This window comes from Conger conger, chromosome 11 (assembly GCF_963514075.1).
Source record: "Conger conger chromosome 11, fConCon1.1, whole genome shotgun sequence".
Lineage (NCBI taxonomy): Eukaryota > Metazoa > Chordata > Actinopteri > Anguilliformes > Congridae > Conger > Conger conger.
The window spans coordinates 49,472,546-49,493,518 of record NC_083770.1 but is presented as its reverse complement, the minus strand read 5'-3'; positions in this window follow the sequence as shown (position 1 = coordinate 49,493,518).

Genomic DNA, 20,973 nt, shown 5'->3' with positions numbered 1-20,973 from the left:
CATGGGTTTGAAGTGGCACACAGGGGCTTACTTTCACTGGTGGTGGTGGAGACTTTGTAAGTCATTGCTAGCGGACCGCAGTGTTTGTTTTTTATATCAGGCTCCAGCTTCCAGTCAGCTGTTCTATTTATTTATTCACCTCTACTGTTGCTCCGTCGCATTGTCCAGGGCTTGGGGTTTGACTCCATGTTCCCAGATCCCTGAATAAATCCCTACTGAAAACTCCTGAAACCCCTCAACTTCAGTCGAGTCCCTTACAAATTCTCACACTTCTCTATGCCTCCTTTTAAGATCCCTTGTGGGGATCTGGGGTCACAAACCAATGTGTGTGAGAATGTTCCACATGTTTTTTTGTTTTTTTTACAAAGTTGTAATGTTGCCTTCACCATCAGCATGAGGGTAACAAGTCAAAGCTGACCAGGTAACAAATGCAAGTGGAGCGTGACAAAAAGCCAAATGTATTTTGTTGAATTTAATTTTTGGGCGGGCCAGAGTGTCTAGGAATAAAGTGGGGTTATGGGGCGCTGGGGTTAACGATCCTGTGGCCATGTCCAGAGGGATGGTCTGCACACACGTTGGGGTCGAGTGTGCTTATTTTATGAAGAGGAATGATGTGGAAGGCCTTGAGAATGTCTGGCCTAGTTGAGAGGGTGATTAAATTTAGATACGAATTCAGAGAAAAGCGAAATCCTTCTCTCCACATCGCTGTCCTACAGCGAGTTGACCGGTCCGAGGGGGTTTGTGATGTACGGTTTCCCGCGCGCTCATTTCACCGAGCCAGGGAACAGCACTTCAGAGCCTCTGGCAGTATGTGTCCTGCAGAAAATAAGTAAGAATCACTGGGAACATGAGTGTGATTATGCCTTGATCCCCACTGGAGAAAATTCATGCTCACGGAGAGCATGGCAAATAATCTCCTTTTCATAAAATCTCAATCGATGGCCAATTTTCAGGCTGCTTAACAAACCACCAGGGAAGAGCGTCCCTCCCCCCCTCCCTTCCCTGCAAGCCATAGCTTCTGCACACCCAAAGACGGGGGAAACCACAGCTGAGACGTTTCAGACAGTCTTCTCACGTAACCCCCCCCCCCACCACCAGCATGATCCCCCTCCCCCAAATTCAAGTGTCTCCTCAAGAAAAAAAAAAAAACTAAAAACAGAGGAACAATAACACCAGGCAATTATATGCCTTCTGGATGTAGGGGAAAATAATCCATACTAATTTTCTCCGGGGACGTCAATATGTCTCAAACTTCAGAGTGACCCTGGCCTCACGGGATGGGATTAGAAGTCTGAGGAGGAGCTGTATCTTCAGAAATGGCAATATTGGCAATATTGCAGTGATTTACTATGTATTTACTTCTCTCCTCACTTCGCTTCGAGCTGATCTGGGCCAATATCAGGCTGACCTGGGATATTATGAGCAGTGAGCAGGGTCAGGCGAACCTCCAGCGATGTTTGTGATTATACAGAACGTTTCATTCACACATTCACACTCCGTCTTTGATGCAATTTTGAACCAGCAATATATAATGCTGACTCAGTGAATGGAAATGATTGATTTTCTTCATCATTATTTGGAACATAACACCGAACCTTTATGAAAAATCTATGTCTTAAGTTCGAAGAAATAACTATGTTTGTTATGACAGTTTTTTTTACTTTTTTTTTTGTGTATCTAATTTACACAACTGTAATTGTAGACAAATAACAAGAACATAAAATGGCAGTCTTCATTTCTGGAGATCTGTTCTGCATGCTGTGTTTTGTTACCTGCCAATTTCCTGGCCAATTAAGAGTATTTAAAGGTTACTTAAAGCACTAGATTCAAAATTGTTCTAACATAATACATTTTTTTGTATGTTTGAGTCATCACCGTTTGCTTCGCCTTTGAACTATTTATTTTCCAGAAATGTTTTAGTGTCAGCAACCGGTGATCTGCTCTTGAGTAATTGCATGAATTCATTGATTTCGTTGATTTTGTTGATTTTGTTGATTTCGTTGATTTCGTTGATTTCATTGATTTCATTGATTTCATTGAGTTCATTGATTTATTGCTAAAGAAAGCATTTTCCATCACTCAGTGCAGGCAGTGACGGCACCAGCTGATACGGCTGATAGCCTGCTCGGTGAATAATGGGACATTTACTTTTCACGGTATGAATTGATATTTCTTACATAATGTGGCCTTAACCTTTTGTATTGCAGGCTGTGAAAACGGATTATGGTGCTTGCGCGAGTAAGCAAAACTGGCTTATGGCTTTCAATGAAGGAGCTTAACCTACATAGACGAGGACTGTGCTGTTCCTGTTGTGTTGATTTACACCACCACAGTGCAGTTTGTATGTATTTTGGACAGTTGGTACAATTTCTGTTCTTTTGGCTCTGTAGTCCAGCCACATTGGCTTTGGAATGAAACGACACATCTGAGGTTAAAGTGCAGACCGTCCCCTTTAATTTGAGTGTATTTACGTCCATATCAGGTAATGAATGCAGGAATTGCATCCCTTTTCATACATAGTCTATGTAGTTTATACACCCCCATTACAGGGACCAAAAGTTATTGGACGGTTGACTTGGCTCAGGCAGTATGAGCAGTCATCTGGCAGTCGGAGGGTTGCCGGTTCGATCCCCCGCCCGGGCTGTGTTGAAGCATCCCTGAGACACCTAACCCCCAAATGCTCCTGACGAGCTGGTCGGGGCCTTGCATGGCAGCCAATCGCCGTCGGTGTGTGAATGTGTGTATGAATGGGTGAATGGAGAAGCATCAATTGTACAGCGCTTTGGATAAAGGCGCTATATGAATGCCTGCCATTTTTACCATTTACTTCTTAGCCACTTCTGATTGGTCTTAGTGCAGGTATAAGAAAGCTTTCAATATCTAGCCTTGATTCTGGGATTTTGATTGTCTTTGGAGTCTGTTACTGGTGTTTGTCACCATGAGGACCAGTGTTGTGCCAATGGTAGTCAAGGAAGCCATTATGAGGCTGATAAAATAAGAAAAAGAAAAGAAAAGAGAGAGACATAGGCTAAATAAACTGTTTGGAACATCACTTTCATTATGCCGAGAATTCTTCCGACAGCAACTCTCGAGGTCTTCCTTGGCCTACCAGCCTATTTGCAAATACAGAGCTCATCTGCGCTCTCTTTCTTATGAATGATGTTCCAATGATGTGCCTTTTGTTTACAATATGTCTTAGACATTTTTCAGCCTCACAATGGCTTCCCTGACTGTCATTGACACAACTCTGGTCCTTATGTTGTCAAATGCCAAAAACAGACTCCGGCAATAAAAGGCAAGGCGATAATAAATCAAGGCTAGATACTGAAAGCTTTCTAATACCTGAATAAAGGAGGCGATTGCATACACCTGACTAAAGTGCAATTTGTCAGCTTTAATGCTTTTTGAGTCTATTTCTTTTTGTTTTTTTTTTTTTGTTTTTTTTTGTTTGTGTCTCTCAACACAAGTGTCAATGCCAGGAAAGCAGGTGATTACGGAGCTGAAAAGATCAGATGAATTCAAACCTTTCCCCGGTCCTTCGCTATAACTCCCCAGTCCTTCGCTATAACTCCCCTGTTTGGGTCGCTGTAGCTCACACTGCATGCTGTAGAAAGCAGGCAGGTGTTTTAAAAGTGAACACGTGTGAAGAGAGTGTCGGGGTTGTTCTCAAAATGTAGACATTCAGGAGAAGGCTAACACACAGCCAGGGAACAGGAAGAAATACATAAAAATGACAGGACTCGGTTCTGAGGTCATCTTGCGTTGACAGCGATCAGGAATTACAAAGCTATCGAACGCCAGTACGTCTGCTGTCACTTTTTTATTTTTACACCCAAAAAAATAAATAAATGCATCTTTGAACCAAGAGCAAAACATATCTCTCACATGCTTCACTGAGGAGCTCTGGGGATCTATCGATTCTCAGGCAGTCAGGGTAATGCGACATTTACAAGCAGCCTTGTCTACCTGGCACACAGGAGTGTTTGTGGAGGACTGCGTTATCCGTTCTGTAGACATCCTGACTGCTGGGATTTAAACGGCTCGCATCGGCCCAGCTGGATGCCTTAGCAAAATGGCCGTCGCCCAGCAGGTGATATCACACGATGACATTGACCGAGTTAGCGAGTGAACCTGCAAACTTCTGGGTACAAACACACACACACACGCCCTCTCCCCACTCTGCTGCTAGTGCGCTGCTCGATGGTGGGTTCTGGTGGGAGTGGGCAGCTGTGGGAAGATGTGAGGATGTGGGGGAGACGTTGGCTGGGTATGGGAGAAGGTGAGAGTGTGAGAGCATCGGTATGTGGGGGTGTAGATGAGTAAACAGTGGGAGAAGGTGGGAGAGGGTGTGTGTGTCACTATAAGGGCGGGCGTTGGTCTGTGGGGGTGTAGACAGTGGGAGAAGGTGAGAGTGTGTGTGTGTGACTATAAGGGTGGGCGTTGGTCTGTGGGGGTGTAGACAGTGGGAGAAGGTGAGAGTGTGTGTGTGTGACTATAAGGGTGGGCGTTGGTCTGTGGGGGTGTAGACAGTGGGAGAAGGTGAGAGTGTGTGTGTGTGACTATAAGGGCGGGCGTTGGTCTGTGGGGGTGTAGACAGTGGGTGAAGGTGAGAGTGTGTGTGTGTGGCTATAAGGGCGAGTGTTGGTACTTGGCGGTGTAGGTGAGTAAACAGCGCCTGATTTATGAACCCCTGGCAGCGTTACGAGCAGCAGAGCCTTGAGACGCCAGCGCCCACCTGACGTGACAGGAAAGGTCACGTGACCGTCTCCCAGACCTCACTGAATCATTGCGTTGTCACGTCCTTCACCGGCGGGCGGGGGAAGAACAGGACGCATCGCGAGGCTCTGAAACGCCGCCGTTCGGCAGCGGTCGGACAGACCACGGGTTTTACTGCTAATTAATCTCGTTCCTGGTGAGACGGCCGAGAGGGGAGATTGAGGCTCGTGAACCCGGCTCTCTACATGAGAGTAATGCGCAGTGAGGAGTGACTCACGGCTCGCTCTCTGCTCTGGAACGAGCGCGGCAGGATTAGCCTCGGCGGCTTGTTCTCTGTGCGGGACGGGTGAGAGAGTGACTGCGCAACTCTCAACTCTCAAAATCGCTAAAATGTGTTTCACAGAGTTAATGCACACTTAAGTTCCTAACCACTTTGGGGTTATCACAAGCCTGCCTTTAAACCCCTGTTCATGTTGCCTGCATGTAAAAGAAGAGTCTGTGGCCACGTTACTGTAAATGTGCATTGATCTCTTTATTTATGTGTTTATGTTTTGGGCTTAGTGTATTATTGCAATGTACAAAAATGTGTGCATTCTTAAAATCCCTCTGTCATTTATGCAGAACTTTGCATAAGCCTGCTGTGGCAAGTACATCTGAGATAGTTAGGCATGCTGTGTTTGGCAAAATGCTAGCTCACTTCTTTTTTATTTCTTACCCAAAGAGTGAGGTATGAGTTAATTTCCATGGCAATCAGCTGAGCAAGGACTCCAAAACATCCGTTATTTAAAAAAAGAATAAGAATGAAATGTGGAAGACTAACTGCATAGCTTTGACTTTTTGCTCGTTGTAAGCCATTAGCATTATGTTAGCCAATTACAAAGTTGGCCTTGTATCTGCCTCTTTCCACTATTCAATATTTCGTCTACAAGGATATGACCAGATGGACAGTATCCGTTTACGTTTTTAATTGAAGATTTTTTTGTTTTATTAACATCCACCTGAGCACTGGTGAACAGCGCGTAACTTTGAACGTTAATAGTTTTTGCATTGTTGTTTTTCCCAACAATGTTTTGGCCAGGGAATAAAAAGTGTTAGGTGCATCTATTCGTGAACACGATGTTTTGAGTGGTTACAGATTCACTTGTGCTCACCTCATTGACGCAAGGCAGGGCAATGATTTCCCACCGGCAAATTTCTCTCATAAGCTCCAAGATAATTTGTGGAACAATATTACAATTTATCCGTGTAATACTTTTCAAAAAAGGTAAGTTATGTCCCACAGGCTGCATTTTCCCGTGAAACGAGACCCATGATTCAACAGACGCAGTGGTAGTACGAACAGAGAAAAGAGGGGATGAAAAAGGAGAGAGAGACAAATATGGAGCAGAGGTTAGAGTGAACGGAGTGAGAGACCAGGGAGAGGAAGTGAGCAAAGGAGGAAGAGGGAGAGAGAGGGGGAGAGAGTGAGAGTGAGGGAGAGAAAGAGAGAGGGGAGAGATAGAGAGAGGGAGGGGAGAGAGAAAGAGAGGGAGAGAGAGGGAGAGGGAGGGAGGGAGAGAGAGGGGGGAGGGAGAGCGCGAGAGAGAGAGAGAGGGGGAGAAAGAGAGCGAGGGAGAGGGAGAGGGAGAGAGCAAGGGAGAGGGAGAGGGAGAGGGAGAGAGGGGGAGAGAGGGGGAGACAGAGTAAAAGAGGACTGAACGCATTTGATCGATTTCTGCCTCCTGTGTGGGTGACAGGAACTAGAGCATTCTGGGAAGCTGGAGGCACTTAGGCTTTTGCCGTGCTTGGGGGACCTGCATTGTTCTCTGAGAGACTGGCTTTTACTCTGTCCTCTCTGAGAGACGGGCTTTTACTCTGTCCTCTCTTTGTGTTTGCTTCTGACCGCCATTAATAAAGTTTTTGGAAGTGTGTTTTTTTTCCAGAATCTGTGGAGCTGTTCTGGCCCAGAGATGTGCAGGGATTTGATTTGGTCTGATTGCACAAACAACATAAGATATGAACTTTTTCTGATACTGTGATAATCCTGAGGTCGTGTAAGGACAGTGGAAACACAGGCACAATAATGAGATCTGGCCCACAGCAGCTGATGATATAATAACCACCCGATAGCATAACTCATTGTGATAGCTTCTCCTGCAATATCGTCTGGTAATAAGTCTGATAATATAATAATTCCACTGATAATATAAATTGCCCACTGTTAATGCAGGAACTGTTTCCTGATAATGCGTTAACATATTACATAATCAGTAATCACATTAGGTGGGCATGCATTTTTTATCAATCTGATAGCAATAATTAACAAAAATGTAACATCCACTAAAATAAATACGGTGTGATTGCTTGTTTGCATGCGTGTTTGTGCACAGCGGTAAGAATTGAGAAACGGCACAGCCTTGCATTGCAACTGCTTGTGCATTGTTAGCCACAAAAGAACAGGCAACACCCCCTACTGCACAGTCCAGCCCGTGTTGACAATTTATCTCAGATCACAAAACAGCCGAGCCAGGCTGGGGGAAACGTGTTCCCTCTGCGCAGCATGGAATTAGCGATTACACTAGTGTGCAGGCGTCTGCACCACTGTGGTCAGCAAAACAGGGCCCTATGTGTGTTAATTACAGAGAAACAGAAAGCTATTAAATGAGGCAAGTGCCTGAAAGATGCACAGGCTGAACTGCACCTGCAAAGCTAGTATGGAAGGGGGGTTTCCCAATGCGCAAAAGGTTTGTTTAAAACCTACAGGAAACGCATATGGAGTACACAGAACATATAAAATATATGCAGTATGTGTTATAGAACCGACATGTATTATTTTTACATGAAATTATCTGTAAAAATTGTTGAAAAATAAAATGAATAAATCATAAAATATACCACATCTTCTAAAACCTGCATAAACACTTGATAAGACTATATTGCATAAATGGTCTTTGATACTTTTTCTTCACAGCTAAACTTAATCTGGGTAGAGGTTGGGGAAAACGTATAAAAGACCCCCAAAAAAATGTGTGGAAAACTGAATTTGCGCCAAGAGCTGTTTTGAATGTACACACTCTCTTTCTCTTGATCCTTTCTCCCTTTCTCTTTCTCTCCCTCTCTTGAGGGATGGCAGGGCAGATGCATCGATTTAAAAGAAAGAAGTCCAACAGCCGTTATGAAGTCTCACTATGTCAAAGTAACACCATTACAAAGCTGAAAATGTGGAACACTGCATACATCAAAGCTGGTGGAGGTGTTTAAAGCTCTCTCTCTCTCTCTCTCTCTCTCTCTCTCTCTCTCTCTCTCTCTCTCTTTCAAAGGTGGATGCATCGATTTAGGCAAAATGTAATAATAATCTGACTCACCAAGATTAAGACAAGTCTTCTGACAACCTTACGTCAGCAGAAGTGGTGCTGTACGTGTGTTGGTGTTCATCTCATTTTATCTTTGCTTGTTTGTGCCTGTGTGTGATTTGCATACGCTTAGATTTCTGTGATGATTGGTTTCCTGCAATGGTTTACAGTAATTATGATATTAATCCCCTCACCCCTCCATGAAACTTATTAATGGATTATAGGTGGTGATTGATTGGGGAGGGAAGGGGCGAGGATTAAGAAGATAGGACTTTCTTGATGCACATGCATCTGCATTATTGGGAAGTGGCCAGGCTTTTTTGTTTAGTTTGAAGTCAGTAAAAGTAACAGGGACAACACTACAAGGACATACTGACACAGGAGTGTAGGGGCAAGCATTCTCTTGTATGCGTGTGAATGTCAGGAGAAGGGTTTAAAATACATCCTGTAGGTGACCAGGAGCCAACGCAGAGACGCAAGGATAGGGGCGATATGGTGGTGTTTGCGCACTCTCATCAGGATCCTGGCGGCGGTTGTTTTGAATATACTGGAGCTTCTGCAACCTCTCGACTGGAGTCCTGGTGGAGAGAGTATCACGGTAGTCCACCCTGGAGGAGACAAAGGCATGGACAAGCGCTTCTCCATAAGACAGGGAGAGGACGGACAAACTGTTCTCCATAACACAGGGAAAGGATGGACAAACTGTTCTCCATAAGACAGGGAAAGGATGGACAAACTGTTCTCCATAAGACAGGGAAAGGATGGACAAACTGTTCTCCATTAGACAGGGAGAAGATGGACAAACTCTTCTACACTAGACAGGGAGAGGCTAGGGCAGAGTTTTGCCATGTTTTGGGGGTGCCATTGGCTCAGGCGGTGAGAGCAGTTTGGTGTGTCAAAGTGTCCCTGAGCAAGACATCTAACCCCTAAAATGCTCCTGGCGAGCTGGTTGGTGCCTTGCATGGCAGCTGATCACTGTTGGTGTGTGAGTGTGGCTATGGATGGGTGAATGAGAAGCATCAGTTGTACAGCGCTTTGATTAAAGGCGCTATATAAATTCCAACAATTTACCATTCACCATTTAGGTGGTAAAAGGAAGTTTTGCACGTTTAATGTGTTTATGGAAGCTGAAAGAGCGGTGAAATGTGACGCCCAGGTTGGAGACTGAGGAGGAGACGGGGATGTTCTGGCCAGCGATCGTGAGATGGAACTCTTTCAGCATGCTTGTCCCCGGTTCTCATTTGCTCATTTGTTGTACGTCACTCTGGATAAGAGCATCCACAAAATGCCTGTAATGTGATGCAGTGGTGGTGGAATACTCCAGTTTAAAAACAACGCTGGTTCAATCGACGCCCACAGCTTCATTCATTTCCATTGGCACACCAGTCAATGGCCGCTTCTGTACATTTCAGAAAGTGCCCCATGGTTTCTGTGTGCCCCTTCAGGGGTTAACTGGCAGCCGTGAAAGCACATTTCTGAATTGTTTAACAAACAGAGGAATACAAAATCACACCTTTGGAGACCCTGGGATTTGGACCCACTGTGCACAGTGCAGGCATTTGAAAGCGCAGCAGAAAAGAAATCAGCGCATTGAAGGAAGTAATAATTTATTTCAAATGTGTCCCCAGGGCTAAACATACAGTAAATGTAAAATAACAATGCTGAACATAATTAAATGAATCACTCAGTAATGATTGCGGAATTGGATAATGGAGTGGCCACAGTGCAAAACAACAGGATTCTTTGTATAACTAAAGCACATATTCCCATAATGGGCCTAAGTATTTATTTTCTTTGCTGTTTCCACCTGTATGGAATGCAATTTATTTAATAAAAATTATAAACAGAGCTGTTACTCAGACTATGGAAACACCATTTCTTTACATGATTGCGCGTCTTTGGTTTCTGCTTTAACTTTGCCACGCCAGTCTCTTCCATTGCAACAGAACTGCAGTGAGCTTCATTGTCATGGGGTAGCTAATGATGAGTGGAATATTTCCACACTTTCCGTTCAGTCTGAGAGCAGAACTCTGGCTCAACGAAGGCCAGCCGACATAATGCATTCAGTACGGGAGCAAGACCGCTGTCATTGAGATGCATGGAAGGCTATTTCGCCTGCTGTGCAACATTACGCTGGCTGCTACACATTCTGGTCATTTAAAACAACATATTCATGAATCATGGAAAGTTTGTTGAAAATATATCCAGCGGGGATTTGCACAGCACGGGAATAAATTTGCCAATTTGAAGCAGCTGCTGATCGCACAGCAAGCCCAGCTAACGATGGCAATGAATGAAACGGAATGGCGGCCGTGAACTAAAGTGGAGCTGTCGGTTTGGCCAATTACAGGGTGTGTGTATAACAGACATAACGGCACAGTGCAGGAAGAAGGAACACATTTCACAAAGTTCCCTGAAAGTACAATTATGTTCTATTTGGGTACTAATACGTACTTTTTCCGAGCAATGGATTATGCATTGCTAGCCAGGAGTACCTAAGAATTCCAGGCTTAAAGCCATCGGTCAGTGGATCTCAGGACTTATTATTGACTGTGATCTCTGCATGCTTAAGTGGACACAACTGTGCAGAACTAAAGTAGTGGAGAGAAGTACTCTATCATGGAGGAACATTTGTGAGTACTTTATTGAAGAACGGTGGCACCACCTCCTCAAGACACAAGACAAGCATGGTGCATTCCCGGAGGTGAGCGTCTGAAGTTCCCGCTGCTTTTGTAACACACACTGTTCGAAAGCAGACATCAAATGTCAATACGGACTCCAAACTCTCAGATGATTAATCGCCCAACTCAAGCTTAGAGAATGAATGGGCAGACAGGATGAGATTGATATCAGAGCAGGTTAACAGATGCTTTCCCTCATTCCTTATCCCTCTCCCCTACACAGTGCAGATCAACTGCCCCAACCAATCAGGACCGCGTGCTGTTCTTTTCCATTCGTTCTGCATTCACGTCAAAAATATTGAACTTCATAATTGCCTTTTAAAAATGTAACGATCCCTGGTTTTAAGCTTTACTCAATGTTGAAATAAAGCCACTGAAGAAATTAATAAGTTCTTATGAATGCCATGAAATATAATCGTCACCTTTACTTATTTTAAATATAAACGCTGTGACGCTCCTGGGCATTGATTGCAGACTGAATACCTACCTCTGTTGCACTTAATTGCAGATGGATTTACTCCAGAGCAGGTGAAATATCAACTGGGGAATACGATAAAACGCATGACAGCTGAATAAAAACATTAGTAAGAAAAAGTAAATCCTCAAATATTTACTGAAGCTGTGTCATATTACCTGACCCACAGCGAACAGTCATATATTCAACGGAAAGCCAAACTATATGTATATGAATTCTATAACCTAGCAATACATCATTTTTTTGTAACATGATTACAGATCTATTTTAAGTGCTATTAAGTGCTGATGAGGCAATGCTGTGGAAATTGCAATTTTAAAAATCTGTCCACACCGCAGGACGTTCTGTCATAACAGATCTGCTGATGAAGGTTTCTTACTTTGATCTAATTTGCAATTTAGGCCATATTTTGACTGTCCTAGTATAAGATGGGGGGGAATCATATCTATGAAACAATGGCAGGTGTGATCCTATTCTCTGTGTCATGTGATATTCCCAAGAACCCACTTTTAGCTTTTTAGTTTTTTTTTTTTATCTACCTTTTTGTCAGATCAGCCCAGGGAAATGTAATGTACCACAGGAGGTTCTGGAGGTTCTGGAGCTGCTTGCTGCTCACACAGGGCTGCCCAGCGTGTGTGTTCATTATCCACTCAACACCAATCAGAAGCACCTTCTGTTTTCAGCCAGCATTTTGAGTTATAGCTTTTAAAGCCATTTCTAGGACTGCACTACTTCACAGAAAGTTTGGGCTGATTACGATCTCAAACCAGGATAGTTGCACTTCAACTCAGAAAAAAGGCAGCCAAGCATTTTCCAGGAGATTAAATCAATTTCCGTCCTTAACTTCAACACATAATAAAATTTCACAAAATGCAATTTGGCTTTCCTGTTTTGCTGAACTTGCCAGATCTGTTTGTGAAGTAAAAAAAAAAAGTAACTCTCATTTTTAAGTCAAAGTTATTGATATTGATCAAATCCAGGCCATGGTCTTAATAAAAATGAAATTGTTATTGCTGAAAATAAAATGAAGACCGTCAGTGGGGTCCTTCACAGATTGATGAGTTTCTGTGCCGTGTGACAGGAGGTCATTTTCACATCACTGGCTTCTGAAAGGTAATCACTGGAAGCGCGTCCACGCTCCAGGTGAAAGGACAGCGGGGATACAGTCCAGGGGATGGGGAACAGGATGTTGAGTGTTTCAGAGGATGTAGAATGGGCCGTAATGGCAGTAATTGGCTCCTGCTCGTACCACATAGTTAACTGATCCTGACAGGGCCCCTGGCTGCAGCAGGCAGAAGGGCATTAACGTGTTAGGAACCTGGAAAACAGAAGAATTAGACTTGGCAGTAAACCACAGTGGCAGAATCCCAAATTCTCTGGAAAAATGATAACCATATGAATTGTCAGCAAAATTTGTTGTGTTTGTGTGTGTGTGTGTGTGTGTGTGTGTCTGTGTGCGATTGCGTGCATGTGTGTGTCGGCCTGTGTGTATGAGTGTGCACGCATCCAGTGCAAACCACAAATGTTTAAATAGTGCCACAATTTTAGTAATTTTCATGCTCCAGCACGTTGTATTTAAAATGAAACAATGAGGATAAAGTCATTTCATCACTTTAATTTGAGGGTGTACATCCATATCGGGTGATCCACATTGGGTAAGAAACACAGCCCTTTTCATACATAGTCCCTCCATTTTAGAGGACCTAGAGTAATTGGAGAAATGAAGATAAAAAAACTGTGACTGGCTGAAGACCCACAGACATAAATAAAATAAATATAACAGATACTTGTTTAATTTGAGTTTGATATAATGAAAATGTACACCTGATGATACCTGCCCTCTTCACAATAACGTGTTCATATTTAATTTCATAATACATTTTTTTTAATAATAAAATGTTTAATTTATGAATGCCTTTTTTTCATATCATAATGACTTATTTTTCCAAATGACTACTTTTCAAAATGACTTATTTCTGTATTTACTAAACGAGTGCAAACAGAAATGGCCACAATAATAAATCACTGAAAACTCACCACTAGTTCTGACCTCTGGTGCTGTGCACCTTACAGTCCATGTCAGGGTAGAGTCAAACTTAGAAGTAGAAGATTATTTTCAAACTCCAGGGTTTTCATTGCTGACTAAATGTCACAATGTCTGCTTTTCCTTTCTTGGGTGATTTGAGGATGTAAGGAGCTTCTGCCCAGTCTCTGTTGTCCATATTTGTCCTGGTTGCTCCTGCATCCCCCAGCTCCTTTTCTGTTCTGGTTCTGTCTATCGTAACCCTTGTGTTAAGATGTTATGACCCCTTTAGTGTTTGACCCCAACAGTTTAAATTTACATACAATTATCGTGATAGATAAATGTCACCGTCTAATCGTCTCCCAAATTACTACTCCTTTATACATTAATATGAAGACATATGTGAGAAACAGTTAATTTTAGAGCTTGAGGTAAGTGAAGATTGTGAGTGAAAGTTGCATGGAGAAGTGCCACCAAGTGCCACCAGAATCATCCACAAAGCAATCTGAGATCAACATGAACATGGTTGTATCTTGTTTTACATTTTATTTGTAATTTATCCTTTATCTAACCAGGAATAGTCTCACTGAGATTAAAGATCTCTTTTGTAAGAGAGTCCTGGCCAAGAAAGGCAGCACACCAAAATTACAATTCATATGAAAAACAACAATGACACACAGCGACAAAGAGCAAACTAACCCAAACACAGGACCTTTGTGTGGGAAGTAAACAGGACTTTTGAAAACATAGCCTCATGTTTACCGTTTAATCCCACCAAAGTAGAAAATTAGAAAAAGAATATAGTATCAAGATGAAAAAGGTTAACTTCTTTTTAAGAGATTGCAAACACTGAATAGGGTCACATAAACCCCAAACACAATGTGAAGTTTAAATCAATCTGGGCAAATGACAGAGCAGGTCAACAGGTTACATGGTGATCGATAACTTTGATGATGATCGGAAGCTAAAGCCGATGATCTGGTGATCGGAAGCTAAAGAAAATATGATACAATGAAACTCATGTTGTCTTGTTTTTCTCCTAAAACTTTTCCTAGCAGATGAAGAAAAAAAAAAAACACTGAAGATGTCACATACAACCGACCTAGAAGCAGATAATGAAAATGTATTGTGGTTTGAGAGAATCTGGACATTTTTCTACAACACAAGTTCAAATTAAAGCCATACTGTACATTCCTCAGCATTTATAATGAAGACAAAAAAAAATCAATTTCTTCGATTCATGGCAGAATGTAAGGATAAATGAGGACATGTGAATGAGACGGCCTCCGCCCCCCCCACCCCCCAGCCCTGACCCACCCCCGGCCCACCCCCATCCTGCATTCTCCTCCCTGCAGACGGCTCACTGAATAGAGATGACACAGGAAGCAGGGCTCCAGGAGAGAACAAGGCCAAGTGCCCTATTGTCCTCTCATTCTGGAATGTGTTCTTCTGAGCAGGACCATAACCGTGTGTGTGTGTGTGTGTGTATAATTTTTAATAACTGTTACATATTCCGTTTAAAGATTGTTAAAAAAAACAAAAAACATTTGATAAAATAATTATTAGTCATTAGGGCCTGCATGGTGTATATGTAGGTAAAGAATACACATACAGTATATTTCTTTGCACAGCATATGTCTGGATGTGAAAATGTGTTGTCTCATAGTGGCAAGTACAAAACATTTATAATGAAGAGTCAACTGCCAGAAGTCTTAAAAGAAAATAGCTGAAACCTAACAAGGATACATTTCAAAAGGCTTTGGGGTGTGCTGGCAGGATATTACTTGGCACAGAGCTTTATTTGCAAAGTGCTTTATTTGTTGTCAGTTAAAATATGTGATATATTCACGGTTGGAGGAAGAAAACCAGGAGAAGACTTTGCATTTTAGGATGCTTACGAAGTTGGTGGAGCAACAAAGGAAAACACAAAGCGGGGCTTTGGCGAGCTTTCAAACGTCTTCACAAAAGATGCTGTGCAATGCCATGCGGCAATCGATCACTGGTGCCATTAATGTCGTGTGGAAGCACTGTTTGCACAGACGGTAATTTGTAGAGTTTGCCAGTAGGATCAAAAATAATAATAATACAGAGGACGAAAAGGTGCTTTGAGGAAGAGGAGAAGGTTTGGACCATGACACATATCATCAGTTTCAGTTGATGATGATAAAATGATAAAACCATCTGATTAACCTTCATATTATGTTTGGGGTCTACGTGACCTCATTCAGCATCTTAAAAAAAACATCCATCTATCCATCCATTATCCTAACCTGTTTACCCTGAACAGGGTCGCAGGGGGGCTGGAGCCTATCCCAGCATACATTGGGTGAAAGGCAGGAATACACCCTGGACAGGTCACCAGTCCACCATTCACTCACACACTCATACCCACGGGCAATTTAGACTCTCCAATCAGCCTAATCTGCATGTCTTTGGACTGTGGGAGGAAACCGGAGTACCCGGAGGAAACCCACACAAACACGGGGAGAACATGCAAACTCCGCACAGAGAGGCCCCGGTCCATGAGGATTCGAACCCAGGACCTCCTTGCTGTGAGGCGGCAGTGCTACCCACTGCATCATCCATGCCGCCCCTTTTAAAAAAACAGTTAACCTTAAAAAAATTAAAAAACACGATACTGTACGATTTTTCTAATTTGGTGGGACTAAACTGTAAAGTTGATGCTATGTTTTCAAAAGTCCTGTACAATCCTTGCATACATGGCATGGGGTTATTCACCCTCTGCAGTGTGTGTGTGGGGTTATTCACCCGCTGCAGTGTGTGTGTGGGGTAATTCACCCTCTGCAGTGTGTGTGTGGGGTTATTCACCCTCTGCAGTGTGTGGGGTTATTCACCCTCTGCAGTGTGTGTGTGTGGGGTTATTCACCCTCTGCAGTGTGTGTGTGGGGTTATTCACCTGCTGCAGTGTGTGTGTGGGGTTATTCACCCTCTGCAGTGTGTGTGTGGGGTTATTCACCCGCTGCAGTGTGTGTGTGGGGTTATTCACCCTCTGCAGTGTGTGTGTGGGGTTATTCACCCTCTGCAGTGTGTGTGGGGTTATTCACCCTCTGCAGTGTGTGTGTGGGGTTATTCACCCTCTGCAGTGTGTGTGTGGGGTTATTCACCCTCTGCAGTGTGTGTGTGTGGGGTTATTCACCCTCTGCAGTGTGTGTGTGGGGTTATTCACCCTCTGCAGTGTGTGTGTGGGGTTATTCACCCTCTGCAGTGTGTGTGTGTGGGGTTATTCACCCTCTGCAGTGTGTGTGTGGGGTTATTCACCCGCTGCAGTGTGTGTGTGGGGTTATTCACCCTCTGCAGTGTGTGTGTGGGGTTATTCACCCTCTGCAGTGTGTGTGTGGGGTTATTCACCCTCTGCAGTGTGTGTGTGTAGCAATGTGCTGGAACTGAAGCTCGTTGCACTTTCCCACACAGGAGCCAAACTCTCACTTACCCCAGGCTCTAAATGAGATGCTTCTCACAGATTTGTCATATTTATGGATAAAAGGCTAGTCATTTGGGAGACAATAATGTTACTAAATATTTCTATTACAATAATTTTGCGTCATTTCAAACTCTTGAGGTCAATTTGAGCACAAACAAAAAAGTGTTAATATCAACATAATATGAGGATTGAGACAAAGCTGTGTTGTGTTAGTGAAGACAATAATGATACTAATGATGATTCATTTTCATTTGTATAGTCCTTTTTACAGAAGAATTTGCAGAGCAAAAACTGAAAAAAAATCTGTCACTGTCCAAAAACATTTGGACTGCAATGTATAAATGCAGTAGTGGTACCCCGACATCTGATTGGTCAACATGTTCGGGCACCAGGGTTGGCTGCAGGGATGGGCATGGCCCAGCCTCACATCTGTGTTACCCAACCAATCAGAGCAGGAACATGGCGAACAGCAGGCTATAGCAAAAGCTGAAATTGAAGGAGATATCTGACGGTTTTCAAAATGGTTGGCTGCCCTTCAAATTAGTCGATTTTCAAGGTTCAGTCGTATTCTCAAGGTTTCCGTTTTCCAATAATCTTGATTTGTGTGAACAAAACTGCCATGCTAAACCTTGGTCATGATTTTTTTTGTTAAGGATAATCGTAATCCATACAGACTGCAAAGACAAGATCTTTTTCCAACTTCATTATTGTGGTTGAGGGTGTGCTGTTCTAAAACAGGACATGGTTGGGTCATTTCAATCTTGAACATTCTTCTGGAAAAGAAATGGGTTGTATGGTCATTTTCTTTGTTATGGTCCCCGCATTAAAGCGATTTTGGGGAAGGTGTTTTTCATGCTGGTGTAGATTTTGGGGAAGGTGTTTTTCATGCTGGTGTAGATTTTGGGGAAGGTGTGTTTCGTGCTGGTGTAGATTTTGGGGAAGGTGTTTTTCGTGCTGGTGTAGATTTTGGGGAAGGTGTTTTTCGTGCTGGTGTAGATTTTGGGGAAGGTGTTTTTCATGCTGGTGTAGATTTTGGGGAAGGTGTGTTTCATGCTGGTGTAGATTTTGGGGAAGGTGTGTTTCATGCTGGTGTAGATTTTGGGGAAGGTGTGTTTCATGCTGGTGTAGATTTTGGGGAAGGTGTGTTTCATGCTGGTGTAGATTTTGGGGAAGGTGTGTTTCATGCTGGTGTAGATTTTGGGGAAGGTGTTTTTCATGCTGGTGTAGATTTTGGGGAAGGTGTTTTTCATGCTGGTGTAGATTTTGGGGAAGGTGTGTTTCATGCTGGTGTAGATTTTGGGGAAGGTGTGTTTCATGCTGGTGTAGATTTTGGGGAAGGTGTGTTTCATGCTGGTGTAGATTTTGGGGAAGGTGTGTTTCATGCTGGTGTAGATTTTGGGGAAGGTGTGTTTTATGCTGGTTTAGATTTTGGGGAAGGTGTGTTTCATGCTGGTGTAGATTTTGGGGAAGGTGTTTTTCATGCTGGTGTAGATTTTGGGGAAGGTGTGTTTCATGCTGGTGTAGATTTTGGGGAAGGTGTGTTTCATGCTGGTGTAGATTTTGGGGAAGGTGTTTTTCATGCTGGTGTAGATTTTGGGGAAGGTGTTTTTCATGCTGGTGTAGATTGAGGCCGGGGACTGACTGAGCTTTGCTGCTGCAGCTCTTGAGATCTTGAAGAGTGTGAGCGCGATAATGAACAGGTGGATTGTATTGTAATGTGATTCCTAAAAGCCTCACTCACAATGCTGCACCATGATCGCGAGCACCCATTCCCGTACATTTAAAATCGGAGTTGAAGATTTAGCCTTACCTTTCTCTGTGTTAAAGATGATCTTACAATGGTCTGTCAGTTCTTTCATTTGCTTTGCTGTCTGCTCACAACAATGTTGAAATCAGAATTGATCCGTGAAGTCTGCTCATTACATTTGTAAAGGAAGCCCAACAGATATTTCAAAATGCCCACCTGGGTCAAAGGCATGATGATGTTTTGGATTAAAGTATGCTTCTATGCTTTACTGAGCTTATCTGATGTATTGGAGCCAATGAAATACTCTCTGAAAGTGCAATGCCCACCTTCTTGGTTGGCTCAATTGCACCAGGCAAGATCAGTCGAGCAAACGTATTTGATTCCAAAACCATTACGTATTTGTCCCAGGCCTGGAAGGGAGAAAGATATTTCCCCTGTGATGTGCTTTTCAGCTTCAGCACCATGGATAGCCCCAGCCCTGCTGGAGGAGGGTGGTTCAGCACCATGGAGAGGTCCCTCATGCGTCTGTGGCTGTGCTTTGTGGCTGTGCTCTGTGGCTGTGGTATGTGGCCGAGGCAAACTGATGAAGGCTTTTGAGGATTTCTGCCTTGTAATTACTGATTATGAGAGAAGCTGTTTTTTTCATGTTGCTGGCGAGGAAAGCAGGTAGAAAATGGGCTGAGTGTGTTCACTTTTAATCACACAGTGCATAGATAGAACATTTCAGTTATATTGTGCGTTTCTAGACACTAAAGTGCTCTCTGTGATGAGAGGGAACCTCGCTTCAGCCACCACTGATGTGCAGCACCCACCTGGGTGATGCAATGGCAGCCATTTTGAACCAGAACGCTCAGCAGCTGAGGTGGAGGGGGAGAGACAATATTTTACCAATAAACCTGTGGATGATTAGGTGGCAGGTTAAAAGAGCCAGGTTGGGAATTTAGACAGGAAACCAGGGAATCCCGTACTATTTGTGAATGTTTGGATGTTTAATTAATGTTTCTGGGTGTTCAATGATCACAGAGAGCCAGGTCCTTGGTTTATCATGTATACCTATATGGGCTCCCCTATTCTGTGGGACCAAAGATAATTGGTTGATTGTCTTCTCAGCTGTTTCCTGGCCAGCTGCGTGTTCATGCACCAGAAAGCTACTGAAACATCTAGGCGTCGAATTTCCATTTGCAGTCTGTTGCTGTTGTCTCTCAACATTAGGAACGTAAAGGTATCAATGCCAATACAGCAGCCATCAAAAAATAGAAGCACGATGCGCTGGTGAGCTTGGCAATCGCAACCTGATCACAAAGAATAGGCCCACGTTTGGTTGTGAAGAAAATGTCATTTTCAAGTTCTGAAGGAGTTGCCGTCTTTTGGATGAGATGCTAAACTGAGGTCCTGCCTCACTGTGCTCATTAAAAATCCCACATCGCTTATCGCAAAGAGTAGGGGGCTCCCCGATAGCTCTCTCAACCTGCCAGCATCCCCCCGTTTAATTGGCTGAAACCCATTCTCTCCCTCCCCACCTGGTGAGCGTTCTGGTGCAAAATGGCTGGGTGCCACACATTGGTGTTGGCTGAAGAGACCCCCCCCCCCATTTTGAATGATACAAGTACACAAGGCATTCTTCTTCTTCTTCTTCTTCTTCTTCTTCTTATTATTATTATTATTATTATTATTATTATTATTATTATTATTAATCATAATAAACTGAAGAACAGGGCTTCAACCCTGATTTGCCACACCAGATTTTGCCACGCCAGATTTATGGCCACAGTCTACCTTTTTTCAAATGGATACTTCCAGCAGGATAATGCAGCTTACAGTTTATTCTGAACCTCAGTCTTCACCAAGTCTGCATGCTTTTTATATTTAGTTTTGGATTTGCTCTGATTAAGTGGCCACTAAATATGAGTGTGCGTATGTACCAATGTGTGCGTGTAGGTGTGCTTGTGTGAAATAAAAATTGTGTATATCTCAACAGCTGCTGCAACATGAGCTGCGTGCTGCTTCCCTGTGTTTTTTCATTTTACTCAACTTGCCGAGGGTGGTGATGTTACTGACATTTTAAGTGCATTCAATTTTCATTTTCATTTTTGCAAGGTGATATGCATGGATATAGGACCGAGAAAGTGAATGTTATCTCCTGTTGTAACTTGAGAAAAGATAAGATGATGACAGGATTATCTGACACTTAACTTTGCAGCATAGGCAGCCAGTACCATTGCCTGTCATGAATCCTCTCATCTCTTGCACACACACACATTTTCTGAGTGTGACTTAAAGTTAGCAACTCTTTATGAAATGAAAAGTAGTCCTAAATCTGTGGACATTTGCAAGCAGTAGGCTATGGGCTAATGTAAGTGAATGTATGCACCGCTGTGTAAAACTAGATTCTCTGGTGGCCTATTATATGAAAATGTGCGTTTCAGGACAGCGGCCCACAGAGACTGCGTAAGCACAGTCCTAACCAGGAGCAATAAGAACCGCTGTGCGTCATACACGGGGTGCGTTTTTAAATATGTCCAATAGATGGCGCTGATTGAAGCGGTGTGGTATATTC